The following is a 23,110-nucleotide window of genomic DNA, read 5'->3' as shown; positions in this document are numbered from 1 at the left end:
TTGGAATGCCCTTTGTCAGCTGTGGGAATCAGTCATAAACAAAGGAGAAGGAAACTGGAGCCCAGCCCTTGTTTGGGCTGTGATCACAGACCATACATGGGACATCTCACAAAGCAAATGCCAGGCACCCACCTCCTGACTGTCCTCGAGTTCCTCAGCCCACCCAATCAGGCTGGGGCCAGACAGCAGGTCAGGCCTCCTGCCCAGATACAAGGTCAGGGCTCAGATCTGGTAATAGCAGGCAGGAGGTGACTGAGCTGCGTTGTACATTCAACCCAATATCTTTGCTTTTCAAAGTAGACTGTCCTCCTGCTGGCTAAAAATGAGAGAAGAAAAGCCTTGCTCAGTCAGGCTTTGTATTTCCTGAATCAGAAGGCAATTTCTCACTGCTGCCCAGCTGCTCCTGACCCTTTTTGGGCTCAAGACAGCCTCTGGTTTCTTAGGGGACAGACAGTAGCTCCTTCATGCTTGGGAGACAAGCTCTGTCCAGCCCTTCTGGACTGACCACTGACCTTGGAGTGAAAGGGTCTGAATTCAAATTCTGGCTCCATCATTTACTACCTGTTTGACACTGGACAATTTAACAAGCATTTTTGTTTTTTAAGAAGAATGCATGCCCTTCTAACCACTGCCTCCTAGAATTCCTGGTTGCCTTCAAAATCCAGCTCAAACATTACTTCTTCCATGAGGCCTTTCCCAATGCCCCAAATGCTAACTAATGCTTTTGCCCCTCAAATTACTTTGTACTTATTTTGCATATGTATTTATGTATACACGCTGTCTCCTCCTACAGAACATAAGTTCATGAGGGCAAGAACTATTAGATTAATATCTTTGTACACACAAAGCCTGGCACATAATAAGGACCTAATAAATACGTGCTGAGTGATTGACTGAATGACTGGTCTGTTTTTCAGGCACTATGTTAAGGAGACAAAGACAATTCTTGCTGTTGAGTTTACGGGTCACTCTGCCTCAGTTTCCTTTTCTGTAAAATGAGGCATTTAGACGAGATGACTTCAAATGTTTACCTCCATTCTAAAACTACAGTATGGTCCTACTCTAAAAATGGATTCAAAAAGCAGTATGACATAGTTCATTGAAAACTGGCCTCTGAGACAGTACATACTGACGAGCAAGCTCCCTGCTTCCGGGCATATTTCTAAGACTAAGTTGCAGACTGTGTCATCTACACTAATAGAGGGAGCTCCTTTTATCAATAAAATCAGCTCTGGATGCCCCTCCCTCTCCTCAGAAAAATAAAGGTGCCTATAAATTATGCTATGAAATATGTGACTGCCCTCCCTAGGGACTATGAGCTAGGTGGCAAAGGAAATAGATGCTAGATTCAGAGTCAAGATGATCTGAGTTTGAATCTAGCTTCAGACACTAGCTATGTGACTCGGGGCAAGTCATTTACCCTTCCAGATTCAGTTTTTTCATCAGTAAAATGGGAGCAATAATAGCACCTGTCTCCCAAGGTTGCTGTGAAGGTTAAATGAGATAACATAGGTAAGTTTCTTATCCACTAGCTGGTTTTTCAGGGTAGTAAAGTGGCACAGTGAATACAATGCCAGCCCTGGAGTCAGGAAGACCTGAGTTCAAATTCAGCTTCAGACACTTACTAGCTATGTGACCTTGGTAAAGTCGTTTAACCCTGTTTGCCTCAGTTTCTCTATCTGTAAAATGAGCTGGAGAAGGAAATGACAAACCACTCCAGTATCTCTGCCAAGAAAACCCCCAAATGGGGTCAGACACGACTAACTGGCTGAAATGAGGCGGTGCTGATCTGCTTGGTAAAGGGAGTTTCCCAACTGGGATAGGTCTAGTTCAGAAAAAAAAAAAAAAAGGAAATCTCTGAAAAATGGAGGAATTGGAGTAGAAGATCCTCAAACACCCTTCCAGCTCTAAGTCTGTGCTTCTAGTACCAAAGATAGAATTAGAAGGAAGAGCTGGGCATGACTGAAGCAATTAAACAGCGACAACGAAGTTGACCTTTCACACCCAAATTCCTGGACTCCATCCTCTCTTTTCTCCAGCTGGCTGTTGTTTCCTTCTTTACGCGTGGCCCTTTCTCTTCCTCCAAGGTCTGTAGCTGTTTTCTTGCTTATTGGTTGTGGTTCCTGCGGCCTACTCCTTCCTGGAAGGAAAATTAGCATCCTCTAATTTCTCTAAATCTGTTTATCTCTCTCCTTGGCTTCATCACTTTGATATCTTGATAAATCTGTTTCCTCCTATTTTGTAAGAATATTTATGTAAAAAAAAAAAAAAAGTGGAAACTCTCCAAAGGATTGGGAAAACAATAACCCTGCAGATTCTACTAAAGTTTCATTAGATTTATTTTCAGATATATTATGTATAAATATGCAAAAGGTAGTTTAGAACCTGAAATTCAAAATGACAATGATTTAGACAGCGCGATTCAAATATCGGGGGTAGGGAGGGGGACTTTTGTGCACGTGCCATGGTACTCTGCGACACTGAAGGCCCCCCAAAAGACCAGGGAACCCATGGCATTACGGTAAAAGAAGGCAGAAGTGGCCTAGTTAGGTAGAGTAATTAGTTATTTTGTGTCCAAGGGCCCAGGATGTTTGTGAGGGACTTCTTGAGTATCTATATTCTAACAGGAAAAGCATCCTTGAGAAGGAGACAGGTGCCAATTGTTAACAGCTCCATTTTACAGACATTCAAATCAAAGCACAGAGTGGCTCAGATGATATGTGTGCACACACATGCGTGTGCACGCACACACGTGCACACACCTCCACAAGAAATGATACTAGAACTTCAACTGTCTGATGCTTAATAATAATAATGATAATAATAATAATAATAGATGGCATTTGTTTAGAAATAAGTATAAGAATGGGCAGCTAGGTGACTCAGTGGATAGTGTACTGTCTAGAGTCAGGAAGACCTGAGTTCCAATCTGGTTTCAGATACTTACTAGCTATGGGACCCTGGGCAAGTCACTTGACCCTGTTTGCCTCAGTTTCCTCATCTGTAAAATGAGCTGGAGAAGGAAATGGCAAACCACTCCAGTATCCTTGCCAAGAAAACCCCCAAAAAAGGGTCACAAAGAGTCAGACACGACTGAAAAATGACCAAACAACAATAGCATAGATACAAGAAGCACTTTACAAACAGCATGTAATTTGATCCTCACAAAAATTCTGGGAAATAAGTACTGAGGATATTAGGGGAAGGGGGAAGAAAATAAAGCATTTATTAAGCATCTCCTGTATGCCAGTCACTATGCTAAGCACTTTATAAACATTACCTCGTTTGATCCTCACAACAAACCTGGGAAGTAGGAGCTATTATTTTCCACATTTTACAGTTGAGGAAACTGAGGCATACAGAGGTTAAGTGACTTGCTCAAGGTCACATAGTTACCCCACTACAGTAGAGAGATAAACTGGACCTCTGGTTTCATTTATATGGGGAACTTCTGGATAAAGACATCATCGTCTCTAAAACATACAGTTTTCCAGAGAAGCCTGGGACTCTGCTAAATAACTTACTTGCCCTGGGGTCCCACAGCTAGAACTAATCAGAGACAGAATTAAAACTCAAGTCTCCCTGACTTGAAAGGAGGTTAAAATAAATATATACACCATAGCATACTGCTTATCACTTTCAATGGCATTGAAATTGTGACTCACGGAACTGAACTGATCCTATGGAAAGGAAGCTAATGAACGTCAGGTAGGATTTGAAGCCAGCTCCCTCCTGTCTCCAAATCCAGAGAGTATTCCATTATTTTATGTCAACTGACATTTCTACTGTAATCTTAAGACTTAAGCCCACTTCCACAACAATAATCCCGAGGCAGACATTGCAAGTATTATTATCCCCATTTTTACAAAAGAGGAAACTGAGTCTCTTAGAGGTTAAATGATTTTCCTGTGGTTATACAACTAGTAACTGGCAGAACAAGATCCCAAGATCGTGGAATGGATTTTCTAAGTAATCTAACCTCATTCTCTCATTGTGCAGATGGAGAAACAGGCTCAGGGAGATCAAATAATTTGTCCAAGGCCACTCAGGTCATAAGGGAAAGAGTTAGGATTTGAACCTGGGTTCTCTGATGACAAATTTGATGCACTTTCTGCACCATTGCACTGCCTCCTAATGCTATATTAGTTATCAGTTCATTGAGTAAGCAGCTCCTCAAATGTGAAGCCATCCTTCCGAATAAAGACTCCTCCATAACATTAGGTAATAAATATTTCCACATGATAGAATTCAAACAGACACCATTTTACAAAAGGAATGCTATGTGGAGGTAAACTTTTATAAATTGAATGAGACCTCCAACGCACCATAGGAGTTCACAATTTGCTTTATTTATATAAAAAGGGTATAGTAGAAGTAGCTAGGTGGTGCAGTGGATAGAGCACTGGCCCTGGAGTCAGGAAGACCTGAGTTCAAATTCAGCCTCAGACGCATAACACCTACTAGCTGTGTGATTCTGGGCAAGTCACTTTACCCCAATGGCCTCACAAAAAAGAAAGAAAGAAAGAAGGAAGGAAGGAAAGAAAGAAAGAGAGAGAGAGAGAGAGAGAGAGAGAGAGAGAGAGAGAGAGAGAGAAAGAAAGAAAGAAAGAAAGAAAGAAAGAAAGAAAGAAAGAAAGAAAGAAAGAAAGAAAGAAAGAAGGAAGGAAAGAAAGAAAGAAAGAAGAAGGGTATAGTAATGTCCATTGCCCTCATGGAGTTGCTCTGAGAAAGAGATTGGAGGTAATGTACATGGAAAAGTTTATGTATAATGGGAAGCTCTGTGCTAATATTACCATTATTTAAAGGACTATTTTGGTCAAGTAAAGAATCCTTCTGTCATTCAAATTGTCATTCAATGATTTAACCATATTTAAGGCCAGCTTTTTCACAGATCTGCTTTTCCCAAAGTAAGCCATTCTCATATGTTTATGAGAATGGAAGAAGGGTCTCTTATTTCCACATTGTAGGAAACTTTTGATATGGGAATTTTCTCCAATAATGTATTACAACCTATTTATGACCTAGTGGATAAAGCTTTTGATAGGTCAAATCAAATCAACAAAGTATGTATTGACTACCTACTGAATGATACAGTCAAAGGATCATTGGCTCTTTTGGGCAGTCAATAAATATTTATTATTCTCACCTGTGGTTCCAAGAAGCTATAGCACGCACAGCAGCCAGACCCCAGAAATGGAGCTTGGCAGGTGGGCTAAACCAGGTTGAGGGTAAATGACAGACTTCAGACTTGTCAGTGAGTTACAGGGATGTCTACGCCAAGCATGTGAAGACTTGTCCTGGTGGAACGGGCAGATAAGAACAATTTGTTCCAACAGCCATGAAGGCACCTGAAGAAGGCACTGAGGGGTGCTTAGAGTTTGGTGAGACATCAAAGACACCAAGATCACCCACTGCATCCCAGGCCATCGCCAATTGTCCTGAATTTTGTTTTGCCACTGGACTTCCATGACTCTGAAAGAGAGTCAAGCAAATGACTTTGTGCAATTCTACTTCACTTAAATCCAATCCACAAGCAAGTCAAGACATCACCCTCTGATATCCTTGGTCCTTTTCAAAAATGAAGAATGAACAACAAATATTTATTAAGCACCTACTGCATGCCAGGGATTGTGTTAAGTGCTGGGAGTAGGAAGAAAGGCAAAAGACAGCCCCTGCCCCTGAGGAACTAACTCAGAGTCTAATCAGAGAGATACCATGTCAACAACTAGGTACAAATAAAACAGAGATGGATAAATGGGAGATAATCTTAGGAAAAAGGGACAAACATTAAGGGCGATTAGAAGAGGCTTCTTGCAGAAATTGGGATTTTAGCAGGGACTTGAAAGAAGCCATAGAAGCTGGTAGGCAGAGATAAGGAGGGAGAGCATTCCAGGCACCAGAGACGGGAGAGAGAGAGAAGAGTGAGGATGATACCAACATTGTGAGAATGGTGGTAGAATGGTGGTAGAATGGTGGTACTCTTGACAGTAATAAAGAGGTTAGAAAGAGGGAAGGGTTTGGGAGAAAGATAATGAGTTCAGTTTTGGGCATAACAAGTTTAAAATGACTATGAGACATTAATTAAAGATGTCCATTTGGCAGTTGAAGATGTGAGACTGGAGGCGAGAATGGAGAGCAGTAAGTGTTACTTGACTCCTTTCTTCACGTGTAAAATGAGGAAATTGGACTCAGTGTCCTCTAAGGTCCCTGCAAGCTTTAAATCTAAGATCCTATGAATCTAGGGAGCTGCCAAAGTCACAGAGAAGTAATGGGATTTGCCTAGGGTTACACAACTAGCAAGTATCATCAGTGGGATTTGAACTCAGGTTTTCTTGACTTTGAGACTATTTTTCAATCCACGGTGCCAATCACATAGATAGATCTGCCTCTCATATTAATATCTGATGTTTATATATCTGTTTCTCATATTATATAGATATAGATATGCTGTCTAATAGAAAGATAGATAGATGATAGAGATAAGGGCTGGACCTGATTTGGGACTTCATTAATATAGGGAACTCTTGGAAAGAGAATTTACCTCTGCCCATGCAACTCAGCACCTTGACCCAAGAGGATAAATGCCTTCTCTCCCCCAAATTCTAGGAGTAACCTAGGTTAAGCATTTATTAGTACAGTTATTCTTGAGCTCCCACTAGTATATCTCCTATTGATTATCCCATTGAAGTCAACTAGCCAACCAGAGTTAATTAGCTCTTAAAGATATTTAGAAAAGTGGCATAATAAGAAGAGTTGGTACAAAATGTTCCCCTCCAAAAATCTGAGATACTCTCCCACAAGGACATAGAGAGCCCAGAGGAAATGGGACTTAAGTTTAGAGAAAACATCTGGCAAAGGGATTATTGACAAGCCCTGGTTGGGCAGATATCATTTCCTCCTTTCCTGCAGTCCTCTGAAGTTCCCCGGAGGTTTACGTAGCTCTTTGCTGTACCCTGAAGAGCAAGACCCTTGTCATGTCATGAAGCTGTGTTCCTCTCCACTCTAAAGAGTTCATGGAGCTGCTTTTCTTCAATATGTCCTTTCAGATCCTAGCTGGATGAAGTGTTTGTTATTACGGATCCGATGTTAGCCATGGTAAGGTGAAGGTGGAAGTGGTGAAGGGGGCAGATCTGAGCTCACTCCACCTCCCAACCTCTCCACTTACTGCTCTCTGGTTAGAGGACCAAGGGTCTATCTCCTCCAAGTGCTCCCAAAGCTTAACTCTTGACTAGTATGGTCCTACTGGAACCTTCTTCCCTGATATAAATAGGCCCTGAGCTTGGTGTTGTCTAATTCTTTCAACCAGTTCCAATATACTTCATCATCTAATTCCATCCAGTGGCTTGAAACACTTCACTCCATCCCAAGTTAATTAACTAGGTCATTAGTATCTATTTTATGCTTTTGATTGAGTGAGTGACTCAATAGAGTTGTCTAGGAATTGTTCACACCTATGTGACAACTTTGATTGAGTGATTGATTCTGTGCCTCAATCAAAGGGTTGTTCTTTCCTGATAAAAATTTCATGAAATGTAACATCTTGTTAGTTACATTAATTGGAGTTGGGTGATATGGAGCACCCCTTCCGAACACATACATGTAAAGTAACAGCTATACATATTTACTTTGTAATTCAGTAGCGAAATCCAACTTGTTAACTAAAATGTAAAGATATTTTAAATATAATATTGAAGTGTAAGAATCAAGCTTTGACTCGGATAAATTAAGCACCAATGGTATTATTTAATTAAAATGTCACGTGTAACTGTGAGAGAGAAACAGGAGTTTTCAGATAAAAAATATACCCTTAGGCTGTGACTAGGCCTCTTCTTAGTATTAGTTAAGGTGAAGAGTGTGTTTGTAAAGGAGAGAAAGCAAAGGGTGTTAAAGTGCTTTCTTCCGTGAGAAAGTAGAAAGTGTTATGAGGGCCCACAAGCAACCCTGTGCTTCCCTCCCATCAAGAAAGCTGATATCAAAGAAAATTTGTCAAATGTCAGCCTTAGGAGCTAGACTGAATCAAGTAACATTTGAACCTCTCAAGTTGTTTTTTTTTGCCTCCTTGGTGTTTTTTTTTTTTCCTCAGAAGGCAGAAATATGTAAAGATAGCTTACCAAAGGTCTTTTTTAGTAAACAGATTCAGCCTCATCAGGGGGGAAAAAGAGTCTCCGATTAATGGTTTCTTCCGCCAGTCTTGTTTTCAATCAAATCAAAGGCACAGTAGACAGTGAGCAACATCTTAGCTCCCTCAGCCATGCATTGATCTCTACAGTGGATTCCTTCTATCATCATCGACAAAGCCTCTGGCGTGTGGGAGAAAAGGGCCAGTAAGAGCTCCTCTCCATTTCTCAAAGTCCTCAGCACTTCAGGCAAAGGCACAGAGAATGCTAGAGCTTCTGAGCTGATGGCATGCTTGCCAAGAGAATTGAGCAGCGTGATAAGATGCTATTCCTATCTCCCTTTCAACAATGGATCCGTGTCAAAGGGCTGTTGGACTCCAACATTCTTATAATACCATGTACAATGGAAAAGGCAAAGATCCTGATGGGGACAGCCATGGAGGACTCTTCCCACAACTAAAATTTGCCTTTTTAGGAGCACAAATTGTCCTAGATAGAAGCCATCTATTCTGTGGAGTCGTAGACTGGGCAAGTCACTTTCCCCAGTTTACCTCAGTTTCCTCATTTGTAAAAATGAGCTGGGGAAGGAAATGGCAAACCGCTCCAGTATCTTTGCCAAGAAAACCCTGAATGGGGTCATGAAGAGTCAGACACAACTCAACAGCAGCAAGGCAGTGCCAGGACTAGAAACCAAGTCTCCTAATTCCTTGTGCTGTGCTCTTTATTTTTAACTTTAATTTTAATTTTCACTCTGAAATTAAACACCAAATGAAATTAACATATCCATATAAACAGTAGAACAGAAAAAAGAGGATTATTCATCAAAACTCAGGACATCTATGCTTTCTTTTTTAGCATATAATAAGATCAACCTTTAGCTGTGGAAGCTGCCCTGCTTGTCTATGGTTCTTCCTGTGCATTATTTCTTCCTTGTCTCCTTTTTTCCCTTGTTTCCTTCATTCTTTCTTTTCTCTTTTGTTTCCTTCTTTCTCAATTCCTTTTTTCTTCCTTATTTCTTTCTTCCCTCCTTTCCTCCCTTCTTCCTTTCCTTCTTCCTCCTCCTTCCTCCCATCTTGCCTTCGTTCCTTTCTTCTTTTTCATTTTCTTCCTTTTTTCTTTCATTTTTTTCCTTCTTCTTCCTTCCTTCCTTCCTTCCTTCTTCCTTTTAAACTAGGACTCCCTGTCTCACCTGCGTTGGAAATATCAGGGCTACTCACGGCCTAATTGTGCTACTGCTCAGCACATGAGCTTTGTTTCTGACCTGGCCCGGCTCAGTCTTCCTTAGGCAACCTGGTAACCTCTTTTCCCTCCCCTTGCTCCTCCTCCCCACCTTTTCCTAGGGGCTAACTATGTGGAAGTCAAATTTAGTATGGACACCCAATCTTCCACTGTACTCAGAACTTCAAATCTCAAGAGATTCACCAGTCTCGGCCTCCCTGGGAGCTATTACAGACATGTGCCATGACCCCTCCCCCCAACCCGTGTGCTATTTGCATGACATCACATTGACTGCATCAACTCAGTTCAGTAAATGTGTGGTTAGCAGTAAACATGGAATGAAGAAAATCAGTCAGAGTTGGGCACCAAAGATAGGCATCAGGGTGTTTGCTATGATTGTGGGGACTTAGAATTCAGCTGTGGTTGGTTCTGCACTAAAGATGAGGCACCACCCATGTACACCCAGTAGAGTATGAATTCAAGACTGCTTTGTACTGCCTTCAGTGCTGAGGGGGCCTGGTCAAATCAGCCCTGCCCTGCTCTTGTGGAGGTTAAAGTTCAGAGCTAGTTCCTTGGAAGTAGAAACTGCCTCATTTACTCTTTTTTTTTAATTTCTAGTGACTAACACAATGCTCGGCATAGATTAGGTACTTAATAAATGTTTGCTAATTGATTAAAAGAAATGGTGGAGAAGGGAATAGCAGGCAAGACTTTGTGAAACCTGTAGAAAATTAGCTGTGATGGCCTACCAGGTTATCTTAACCTATGGTCCATGAACTTGGGTTTGGGGTTTTGTTTTTTTTTTTTGCTTTTTTGTTTTTTTAAAAAAATACATACTGATAAGTGTACTTTTTTGCAGAATGTTGATATTTATTTCCCCCTTTTAATTAAAGTTATTAAATAATTAAATCATTTTCAATCAACAGAAATCTATTTTCTCTGCCTCCCACCCCCCCCATGCCCCATTGGGAAAAAAAAAGAAGTATAAAAACAAATTCCTTATAACAATATGTGTAGTCAAGCAGAACAAAGTTTCTCATTTGCCATGTTCAAAAAATATATGTCTCTGTCCGTACCCTGAGTCCATCCCCTCTCTGTCAGGAGGTGGATAGCATGTTTCATCGCTGGTCCTCTGGCATATGAATGGTCATAGATGAATCATAGTTCTTACAGCTTTCAAAGTTGTTTGTCTCTGCATTTCAATATAATTGGTTTCCTTTGTAATCCTTTGTTTTATCCATTTAAAACATTATTCTGAGAAGGGACCCATAGGTTTCACCAGTCTGCCAAAGAGTGTCATGACATTAAAAAAAGATGAAGGACTCCTGGTATTTCCTGTCCCACATTCCCTGGTATATGTCCCTGGCTGCCATAAATCCCACCCAGCCTTTTTTCTTCTTCCTCTTGCTCCCCCCAAAGCTTAAAAAAATTCCCTCTTTTGGTGTCCTTAGCTTTCCTCATTAGCCTCAAATCATTCTGAGCTTCAGAGAACCTGACATGATTATTACAAGACAGCGCCTCGTTGCTTACATTTATCTTCTGTTACTTACTCTTGCTACCGCCTTGTATGTGTGTCTTTTTCAAATGTAGAATGGTCCGTTAGTTTCCTATGGGCATACATTGGCCTCTTTATACAACTCCCCTCTTCTTCCTCATTGGAATTAATTCTGATCTTGTCTTTCCTAATTTGACTATTGAGGACTCCCAGATCAGACTTAACCTGAAGAAATTCAAGCCATGGGATCCTGCCTATGTTTTCATGGAACCTTCAAATCTTGTTGTCTTAAATTTTGGGGTTCCTCCAGCAGACTACGGCCAGATTTCCTCTTCTCTGTAACAGTTTCTAAGATGGAGCCATCACTTGTCCCCCAAGCCCAAAGCTCCCCTCATTCCGACTTGAGCTACCAGTTCCTCTTTGTTGGTTAAAATCAGGTCCAGAATAGCAGTTCCTCTTCCCACTTCCTTCAACTTTTGAAGAATGAAATTATAATCAGCTAAAGTCAAGAATTTGTCAGTTATTCTCCTTTTGGGAGAGGGGGGAGGAGAAGAAGAGAAGGAAAGAAAGGAGGACAGGACAGGAGAGGAGAGGAGAGGGCTCTAGTAGATATCAGGACCACTGAAATCTCTCATCATTACTACATAATGCTTCGTACCAGTTTTGTGATCTCTTTTTAGAACCCCACACACAGTTTCTCTTTCTGTACAGGTGATCTATAGCAGCCTTCCATCCCCACATCCCTTCTGCCTTTCCCTTTTTTTTTAATATTCACCCTAGTACTTTTCATCAAATTCCCTCCCTCACGTCACAGTTACTGGATTTCCTTGGATAAGAAGAACTTAACATACATGTTATTTCATCCTCTCCCCCACCCTTCTCCACTGAGTAAGGTAAACTGGAAATGAACTGAATGAGATCATTCAGTCTATCTTCTGTATCTTAAAGATGAGGAAATTTGAGCCCAGAGATGTCAAATCATTTGCCCAAGGTTACACAGGTAGTTATTAGCATTGGAAAGAAAAGGCATGGCAAAGAACTTCAAAGATTATATAGCTGAACCCCCAACCCAAAGCCTTGTATAACACAAATACAACCTCTTCATTTTACAGATGAGGAAAGTGAGGCCCAGAAATAAGACTGGTTAAAAAGACTCAGTCGAGGTTACACAGGTCTTTAGTCTTAGGTATAAACCAAGAGTCAGAAAGAACCTCACAACTACCTAGCGCGACTTCCTCATTTTAAAGATGAGGAAACCAAGTCCCAAGGAGGTGACCTAGTTAGCAAAGGAAAGAAACAACTAAACCCGGGTCATGGAATCATAAAAGTGATCCCAGAAGCAATCAAGTCCTATTTCCTCAGTTCACTGATGAGATGACTGAGACCCCAAGAGGTAACTCATCAATATCCCTTTCTTGAATATTCGTACACTGGTCCCAGCCCCCAGGTAGTGTAGAACTTAAACATGACCGCAGAAGACCACTCTGTCAATCCCTATTTGCCATACAAGACTCTGACTGACTACCCTTGGTTTGAATCCAGGTTCTCAGACTCCAAATCTGACAATTTATCCATCGTCCCACACTCCCCTTGACTAACCATACAGTTATGCGGTTTGGGACCAAATTTAAAGAGTAGTTACAAACCAGTTGATGCCAATTTGGAGAGAGGCCTCCAAGGGAATGCCATAGGAATCTGTCCTTGGTCCAGTGCCATTTGACCTTAGTGTCAATTATTTAAATGAAGGTACAGATTCAATTAAATTCAACACAAATTCATTAATCATCTATTTTTTTTTACAGAGCATTGTGTTCGGTGTTCGGATTACAAAGACAAAAATAAAAACAGTCCTGCCCTCAAGGAGATTATGTTCTAGTGGATAGCAAGCTTATCAAATTTAAAGACAACACAAAGTTGAGAAGGATCGCTAACAGCTTGAATGGTAAAGCGAAGACCCAATAAACCCTCACGTCACTGGAACAAGGGGCTGAGTCTAAGACAAAAGTTAATAGCCATACGTAGAAGGTCTTGACCAAATCACATCTGGTATATTGTTTCTGGGCGCCTTGTTCGAATAAGGACACTTATAAAGGATAGCACAAGAAGATGGGAGAAATGGAAACCTTTCTATAGAATTCCTTAAAGGAGCCGGGATCACTCATCCTGAAAAAGGAAAGACTTAGAGGGAACATGGTAGCAGTCTCCAACTATTCAGAGAGCTATTATGTGGAAGGGGATTAGATTTTTCCTGCTTGGTCCCAGAAGAAAGAACTAGAAACAATGGGTGAAGTTGTAGGGATAGATTTTGGTTAAAGGTAAAGAAAAAAAACCAGAGGTTTACAAATGTAGAGTGCCCTGTCTCAGGAGATAATGAGTTACCCTTTACTAGAAGCTTCAAGGAGAATCTGGATGGCATTTATCAGGAACATTGTACAGGGAATTACTGTTTAGATGTGAATGTATTCCATGGTCTCTAAAGTCCCTTTCAAAAGGGAGATTCTGAGAGTCCATTAGTCTGTGGTTTATAACTATTCAAAAACATATCCAATCCATGCACATTACAGGGGGCCAATAGATGGTACAGTGTATAGTGTTGTCCTAGAACTGAACAGCACTAAGAGGAAGTCCTGAGTTCAAATCCAGCCTCAGACATTTACAGCTGTGTGACCCTGAGCAAGTCATTTAACTTCTGTCTGCCTCAGTTTCCTCAACTGTAAAATGGGAATAATTTTAGCATCTACTTCCCAGAATTGTTGTAAAGATCAAATGAGATTATATTTGTAAAGCGCTTAGCACAATTCCTGGCATATAGTAAGCACTATTACCTATAATAATAATTGTTATTATTATTATTATTATATTTGTAAAATGCTTAGCTTAGTGCCTGGCACATAGTAGGCACTTTTTAACTGCTTGCTTTCTTCCTTACTTGTGAAAGCTTTACAATTAGCAAAGTATTATGGACCAATTACTTGAGAATGACATCAATAAAATGCCAAGATTTTCATTGAGGAGATAGGGCTGAAACACCAAGTTGTTTATCTATATGGCTTCCTTAGCCATAGATGATCAAAAGATGGAGCATTAGGCCAAGGAAATCAGCCTCTCAAATAGTTCTCCCAGTAAGCATGCTGTCAACATGGTGTCAATCTCCCAACTGAGTCCAAGGTCTAAGAAACAATGCTATGGAATCAATTCAGTTCATCAAGTATTTATCAATTGCACATTATGGCACATAGTGGGCATTTAAATGTTTATTGACTGACTGAATGTGCCAGGCACTGCTTCAAACATGGAAGTTACCAAAAAAAAAAAAAAGAAGGAAAAATATGGAACAGTACCTGCTCTCAAGCTTACATTTTGGTAGGGAGATACAACCCATATACTAGTAAATGAAGGAAGGTATGAAGTAATTTAGAAATGGGCAATAAGAGGAATCAGGAAAGGTTTCTCCCAGGATGTGGGCCTTGAGATGAGCCTTGAAGGGAGCTAGGGATTCCTAGAGGAGAGATAAGGAAGAAAAGCATTCCAGGCATGGGGGAAGGCATGAAGGCAGAGAGATGGGATGATATGCAGCAGGAGATTGATGCCATGTTGCCACCACACTTACTGAGAGAATTATTTGGGGATATGAGGTGGACTAGATGACCAATGAACTCCTTTCCATGGTTCTCAGATGGAATGTTGAGTTGAAGGAACAACTCTTAGGTCCAGTTGGGCTAGAATTAGAACAAAACTAGGGGGCGCCATGGTGCACAGATCACTCGGCATGGAATTAGAAAGATCTGTCTTCAAAGCTTGCTTCAAACACTTACTTATTAGGTGTGTGACCCTGGGCATATCACTTACACTATGTCTGTCTCAGTTTGCTCGTTTATATTTTGTTGTTCGGTCGTTTCAGTTGTGTCCAACTCTTTGTGACTCCATTTGGGGTTTTCTTGGCAAAGATACTGGAGTGGTTTGTCATTTCCTTCTCCAGACAGATGAGGAAACTGAGGCAAACAGGGCAAAGTGACTTGCCCAGGGTCACATAGCTAGAAAGTGTCTGAGGCCAGATTTGAACTCAGGAAGATGAATCTTCCTGACTCTAAGCCCCAGCACTCTATCTACTGTGCACCTAGCTGTCCTCATTTGTAACATGGGGATAATAACAGCACCTTACACACCTAGGATCGTTGTGAGGATCAAATGTGATAGCACATGTAAAGTGCTTTGCAGATCTTTAGGGCTGGGTAAATGGTAGCTATCTTAAGGGGAATAATAAAAAATTAGGCTGACAAGATCCGGAAGGCTACCAGGTCAAGGAGTCTGCAGTTCATCCTAGAGTCAATTGGAAGACACTGAAGGGTGTTTTGTTTTGATTTTTGGTTTCTTTGAGAAGAGGAGAGCTGGGACCAGACTTGTGCCTTAGGAAATCATTTAGGCAGCCATGTGGAAGATGGATTGAATGGGGTGGAAAAGTGGGAGAGTTCAGGAGACAGGAGCTTTAACCAGTACACAGCCATGTGCCGACAAGTAAATGGCTCTCCTCAGCCAAGAAGCACCATAATAAAGAGAGATCAGAAGCAATTAACCTTTTAAGGTCTCAGTTTCACCATCTCTACAATGGAACTCATTACACTGCCTACAGAATGTTTGCTATTAATGAATTAAGATCTGTAGCACACTGAAACCCCTGGGAAGGGAAGGTGGCAGGGGGAAGGAGGGGAAAGGAGCAAAATAAATAATAACCCAACAGTATTTAGCCACTAGCTCTAATTTATCCTCACATCCAGACCTGAAACATTATAGTGGCTAGATCTGGTTTCTGGTTAATCCAGTCTGGTTGCTTCATCACCCCTACCTACACGTAGCAGGCCCTCAGGAGATGTTCAGAGGTTTAGAACTGGAAAGGGCTTTTGAGGCCACGTGGTCCAACCCTCTCAGGCCACAAAGGTAAAATGACCAAGGTCACACAGGTAATACACAGCCATTTCCACTTCACCCACAGCAGGATGCAAATGATCTGACCAGTTTACTGGCTCCCTTATCAGGGAACATTCTGTAAAAATATTAAAGAGTCACAGACCTGCAGGTAGGAGGGACCTCAAAGGGCATTTAATCCAGCTCCTTATACTTAGAGATGGGGAAATGGAGGCCCAGGGAGGTTAAATTACTTTTCCAAGGTCATGCAGGTAAGTAGGATTTGAATCAAGGGCCTCTGACTGCAGTTTTGTTGTTGTTTGGTCATTTTTCTGTTGTGTCTGACTCTGCATGACCCCATGTGGTTTTTTTTGTTTGTTTGTTTTCTTGGCAAAGATACTGGAGTGGTTTGTCATTCCATCTCCAGCTCATTTTACAGATGAGGAAACTGAGGCAAACAGGATGAAGGGACTTGCCCAGGATCACACAGCTGGTCAGTGTCTAGGGCCAGATTTGAACTCAGGAAGCTGAGGTGCTCTATCCACTGTGCCACCGAGCTGCCCATTCTGACTCCAGAGTCAATGCTTTTCCCACATAACAAAAGTCTCTCAGCTGAGCCCACTGTCCATTCACCCTGAGCTGGTAGTACATTGCAAACTGAACACGAGTCAACAGCATGATACAGCATATCCCCAGGAAGAAGTAAGCTCCTCGAGGGCAAGAAATATTTAATTTTGTTCTTTCTCTCCAGGTTGCCTGACATAGAGCCTTTGTCATCAAAGGCTTTGCTCATTGAGAACACATTTGCCCATCACCCATTAGATAGTGAGCTCCTTGAGAATAAGTGTTGTGTTTTACCTTTCTTTGTATCCCCATGGCTTAGCATAGTGCTTGGCACACAGCAGGCACTTAATAAATGCTTATTGAATTGATTTGAGTTGACCCCCAAAATTACTTTGAATTTACCTTGTAAACGTTTTGCATTTATTTCTCTGTGTATCTGTTGTTCCTACAGAGCATGTCTCACGATACCAGGGACTGCTTTCATATTTCTAAACAACCAAACAGACTTTTTTAAGCACCCACTGTTTGCAGTGCACTTACAGTGATGCTAGGTTAAGATAAGACATGATTCCTGCCCTCCAGTAATTTATATTCCGGTAGGGAATGAGAGCAACCACTATAATGCATGTACTGCGTGAAACATGTATTTGAGAGTTATAGAATCAAGTGAAATTTGAGGTTTAAGGAGGAACAGATGAGCTTTGATGAAATACAATGGTTTGGGAGAAAGAGTACTGGCTTTGGAGTCAGAAAATCTAGGCTTAACTCACTTCCAATGCTTACTACCTATGTGACCCTGGACAAGTCACTTATCTAGCCTGGGTCTCCATTTCTACATTGGTAAAATGAATGGGTTGGACTAGATCATCTCTGTGGTCCCTTCATGCTCTAAATGTAGGTTCTACTGATCAGGAAGAACTATGATTGAATATCTATCTCTTGGGGATGTTCCTCTTGAATAGGGCTGAGATTTTTAAAATCCCACTGCTCTATCCAAAAAAATAAAAATAAAAATCCAGCTCAAACCTATGCACTATGTAGCAGAAAAGAGTCTTGAGTTGAGACTCTGGAGATCTATCTGGGTTAAAGTTCAAGTTCAGGAAAGCAACTTCTCTTCTCTGGCTCCTCCTCTGTCAAACGAGGGGGCTGGATTCCATGACCTCTCAAGGTTGGTCTAGTTTTGAAAACTCTCTGCTTCCTGTTCCCTCTCTCTGATTATCTTCTCTTATGTTCCTATGCCCGGAGGGCACTCTCTCCTAAACTCCACCTCTTGGAATATCTGGCTTCCTTCAGGTATTGCTGAGCTCAAGCTCGGTCTGTGATCTTTCCTGGTGTTCTCCCTGCCCTGCCCTGCCCTGCTCCCTCCCCACCCCCAGCCGCCAGTGCCTCTTCTCTCTCTTCCTTATCTGGTGGATTTGTTTTGTACTTGCCTAAAGCTGGGTTCTTAACCATTTTTTTATGCTATGGTTCCCTTGGTTGATGTTGTTTAGTTATTTCAGTCGCGCCCAACTCTTTGTGACCTTGTTTGGAGTTTTCTTGACAAAGATACTAGAGTGGTTTACTGTTTTCCATCTCCAGATCATTTTACAGATGAGGAAACTGAGGTAAATAGTGACTTGCTTAAGGTCACACAGCTAGTAAGTGCCTGAAGCCAGATGTGAACTCAGGTCTTCCGAACTCCAGGGGCCGGTAGATGACATAGTGGATAGAGTGCTGGGCCTGAAATCAGGAAGACTCACCTTGTTCCTTGCCTGTCTGCACCATGATGCTGCTGAGAATGGGCAGGCTGTTTCCCATACTAGATTGTAAACTCCTGGAGCACAATTACTGTCCTTGTATCTCTGGTGCCTAGAAAGTGACTGGCACATAGCAGGCACTTAGTAAATGTTTACTGAATGATTGATTCCCCACCCACCTACCCTCATTTTCCATGGGCTCCTTCTTCATTTCCCTGCAGTCCAATGGGTTGAGCTGGGAAGGGAGGCTATCCCTCCTTCTAATGTTACCAACCTTCTTGGCTAAGAAGGGAACTTCCCCAGTCTCTTTCTGGAATTCAGTCACCTGACCATAGCTTTAGTGAATGTGATTATTATTTTCTTTTCAATAAAAAGGAAGCTGCTTGAGGGCAGGGAGTTTTTTGTTTTTATCTTTATATCCCCAGAACCTAGCATGGTGCCAACATAAATGCTTATTGGGTTTATTTGATTTCCCTTCTGTTGAGCTTGGAATTTCCTTTTCTCTCAAAATTAACCATGTTGTATATTGGATTCCAATCTTAGTCCAATGCATCTCACCAAACAGCTTCTGATTAAAAGGGTGGAACAGGCCTGAGTCAAGAAGACCTGAGTTTAAATCTGACCTCAAATCCCTACTAATTGTAAATTAATAGTTTAATTTAAATTTATTTTAAATCTGACTTCCAAAGCCTCCCTGTGTGACCCTGGGCAAGCCACTTCACTTCTGTTTACCTTAGTTTCCTCATCTGTAAAAGGGGATAATAATAGCACCTACTTCCCCATTGTTGTGAGGATCAAATGAGATAATATATGCAAAGCAGTTGGTACAGTGTCTGGCACATAGTAAGTGCTACATTAATGCTGGTTATTAAAAGTCACTGGAAAGCAGTCCGAGGGAAAGTCTAGAATGAACCCAAAGGAGTTCTACTTCAAACCCTTTTTAAGCCTCTGGATACCCTTGAGGGCTGGTTCCCAGCCTCCAGCACTTCTGAGATGACAAAAACAGAGAAGCAAAACCTTGACATGCTGGTTTCTTTTAAGTGAGCTGTCTCCCTCCCTGTCTCAGACTCTCAGCATTCCCCTCTCTTTTGTCTCTCCCATACCCACATCAGCTCCCTGCCCCTGGGGTGGTTTAGACAGCCACGTCTCATATCCCGGGATGCCACAAGCAGAAATGGGCTGGCCTGCGTTGGGGGATGGGATGGGGAAATAGGGAGGTGCTCAGGAGACCTGGTCCTGGTCCTAGAACAGCCATTAACTAGTTGTGAAACACTTTGGGCAAGTCGCTTAATTTTGAGTAAAAAAAAAAATCACCTTTATGGGAGGCCTGGGTGGGGAGCAATTTAGCCTCCTCCCTCCACTCTGACCTGCCCCGCCCTCAAATTTGAGGGTCTTAGTGCACTGCAAGACATGAGTCAACACTGGGGCCTGTCGTCTCCCCAAGTCCAGTGTAAGCTGTTTGAGACCAGGGGATAGTTTATCTTAATCTCTATTTCCATCACCTGGCTTCACATCAGGCACACAGTAGATGCTTAATAAATGCTTGCTTATTAAGAAAGTACTTTCCCCCATTAGCACCAAATCTTTTTGTAGTAACATTGTATACATGTATTTATCTAACTGAAAAGCTAATATTTTTCCCACATCATAGTCTAGACAGTCTTGAGTTGATTAGTGTTTTTCTTAAACTAGGGTGCGCAGAACAGAATACAATACTCCAGATGAGGTCTGTCACCACTGAGCGGAGGAGTGGGACAATCCCCTCTCTATTTCTGGAAGTTAGGCTGTTCTGAATGCAGCCCAAGATTGAAATCGTTCTGTGGTTTGGGGTGTGTGTGTGTATGTGTGTGTGTTTTGTTTTTATTTGTATGTATCTTGCCTCATCTCATTATGACTCATATTGAGCCCCAGTCCACTTAAACTCAGAATCTTTTTTCAGAGATCTGTTGGTTAATCATGCCTCTCCCATCTTATGCTAGCACTCCCACTTGGATAAGTGTAAGGGGTAACATGGATCCCTATTGAATTTTACGTTATTACAGTCAGTCCAATGTAGAAACATTGGCCCGTCAATGGAACCTGGGGCAGTTGCTCATTGTATTAGCTATCCTTCCCAGCTTTGAGCCACCTGCAAATTGGATAAGCCTACCATCCTTGCCTTTGTCCAAGTCACTAATTAAAAAATAAAAAAGTAGAAAAGGTCAAGCCCGGGTCCCCGGGTGACTCCCATGAACAGCTCCTGCCACTGCCTTGATATTACACGATTTTTCTTTGATCCCAGAGGTTCATCCAGTTCTGAAACTTTTTTAATGCACTTCTGGTCTTCAGCCTTGTTGGTCTCACCCTGTGGCCCTCTGATTAGAAGGTGGAGCCATGAACTTTTCCATTTAAGGAGACTTCTCCTCAGATACCTCCTTATTTCCCATCCAACTGCACTCATTTTAAATTTCTCTGGCTTCACCTCCATGCCCCCTCACTGGGTTCTTCCCCTCTCCCCCTCCACTTTCAGTTTTTTCTTATGTATTGTCTTCCCTCTTTAGATTGTAAGCTCCTTGAGGGCAGGGACTGTCCTTCTTTTCATATTTGTATCCCTAGTGCTTAGCACAGTGCCTGGAATATAGTAGGCACTTAATATTTATTGACGATTAAATCATATCTTTTCCCTCTTCTCCATTAGAATAGATGCTTTATTAAATGCTTTGCCAAGACCTAGATCAACTATATCCATAACATTCCTTCCTCTACTCGTTTAACAATTCTCTCTAAAAAGGACTAAGGACCAGATGAGTTCCAACCCTTTCATTTTACAGATGAAGGAACCTAAAGCGACTTACCCAAGGTTGCCAAGCCAGTTCCTAGCAGGGCTTGGAATTCGCCAGCATCCCTGTACATTGCTGAGGAGCATGTGGAAAGGAAGAACAGAAGAGAACAAAAGTAACACATTGAAATTTGTCTTCTTGGCCCCCTTGGCTCACATGAAGGCAAGGGTAAACTGTGATGCCTTCTGAGACTGAGTATGATAGAGAGACCCTGTTCACTTGGCCCCACATCCTGAGATTCAAGGGCATTATAAATATTAATAAAACTTTGCAAGTTAAATCACTTTATTTATGAAGTTAAGGACATAAACTGGGTTTGTTATGTCTAGAAGGAAGAGAATCATTTTCTTGCCTTCCTTTCCGGTAAGTTTTGCCTACATTTTGGGTAAGTTCTCATTCTGTCACTTGAGGGAAAGTTTTATAGTCTGTTATTCTGAGAACTAGAGATCCCTAATTGTGTGTCGGATCATGTGCAAAGGGCTAAGTCTGGTGTAAAGGGCAGAACATTGGCCCTCTTCCTTATTGCCTCTCCATATCCAGCCAGTCACCAAGCCTGTTTCTTTCTACCTCAAAGATCTCCCTCACCCCAGTCTACTTCATGCTACCATCCCAGCTAAGACACTCTTTATCTCTCTGCCAACAGCTAAGATTTACATTACACCTTAGATTTGCAAAGCCCTTTTCACATGTTACCTAATTTGATGCTCATAACAACTCTGAGAAGAGAAGTGCTATTATTATCCCCATTTTACAGAAGGGGGAACTGAGGCTGGGAGAGGTTAAACAATTTGCCCAGAATCACACAGCTAAGGAAATGTCTGGGTGCAGAATTTGACCTCTTGTCTTCATGACTCCAAGTCCAACATTCCATCTACTGTGTCACCTATGCCTACTAACCTTCTGATTGGTTTACCTGTTTCCAGTCTCTCCTCTCTCAAATATTTCCTTCGCATAGATGCCAAAAAAAAAAAAATCTTCTTAAGGTGCAGGTCTGATCATGTCTTTTCTTTGCTCAAGAGCCTTTAGGGTATCCCTCTAGGATAAAATACAAAGTCTTCACTCCTGCTGAAAGCCCTCTAAATCTCCAAATGGGTCTTCCTTCATCCATCAATAAAAGGAGGGGGCTGGGACTCATCCAATCTCCAGGGTCCTTTCTAGATAGAATTACTTAACTAGTAGAAAAAGGGAATGCTGTGGATATAGTTTACCTAAGCCTCAGCAAAGCATTTGATAAATCTGGTTACAAATTAGGTTTCCAGTTTTATCTAGTATTACTCCCCTTTATTCATTCTGTGTGTCAGCCAATCTGTTCTACTTGTGCTCCTCCTACAAAATATTCCAGTTCCCATTGCCACACTTTTGCTTAGGCTGTCCCTTCCTCCTGAAATACATCCCTCTTCACTTAGAACTCTTAAAATCCCTAGCTCCCTTCAGTGCTTAGCTCAGACAATACCTCCTACAAGAGGCTTTCCTGATTCTCCAGTTAGTAGCACCCCTTCCCCATTATTTTGTATTTACTTGGCAAATATTTTGCATTCGTTTATACGGTCAATCCTCAACTGCCATGGGGTTAACATTCCTAGAAAACAGCAAGAAAGTAAAAAACTCAAATGTTGATGCATTGAACCTCTGGGAAATAGGAGGCTAGGTTCCTGAGACCACTGAAAACTGTAATCTTTCCTAGGGATTGCTGAAAATACCCTTTTCTGCATATAATTCTTTATAACAAAACATTAATTCTGATAATATGCACTTTTCCTAGCACAATAACCATAAAATAATCCATAAAATGCAGGGGAGAGGAGAGGGAATGCTGGATGGGATGAAGAGGGTCAGAGGCAACCATGTCAGAACTCAGAGGTAAAAAAGGGAAAGGAGAAATCTGCCATGTCTAATCTCCCTTCCGACTCTGTGGCTGAACTGCTCACAGAAACCTCTGGTGAGTCCCCAGCCCGATCTGAGCTCGGAGCTCCCACCTGGGGCAACTTTGGCCAAGGCCAATCTGAGGAGGATATGGCAGGCCTTGCTGTTCTGTGTTGCTCTACAGCCCATTCAGGAGTCTGGCTGGAATGGAGCGAGATGATGGAGAGAAGGAAAGACACTCACTTGGCCACTGGAGTGCCTGGAAGAGAGTGGGGGTGAGCACCATCTCATTTACACACAAACGTAGCAGCTTTTGCATTTTTTAATTCCCTCATTGCACACTTGAGAGGGTTCTTTAGTACATTCTGGAGCAGATTCACAAACACTTCTCCGAAT

Source organism: Vombatus ursinus, unplaced genomic scaffold (assembly GCF_900497805.2).
Source record: "Vombatus ursinus unplaced genomic scaffold, bare-nosed wombat genome assembly UNPS02005264.1, whole genome shotgun sequence".
Taxonomy (NCBI): domain Eukaryota; kingdom Metazoa; phylum Chordata; class Mammalia; order Diprotodontia; family Vombatidae; genus Vombatus; species Vombatus ursinus.
The sequence above is the reverse complement of the archived record's forward strand: the minus strand, read 5'-3'. Positions refer to the sequence as shown.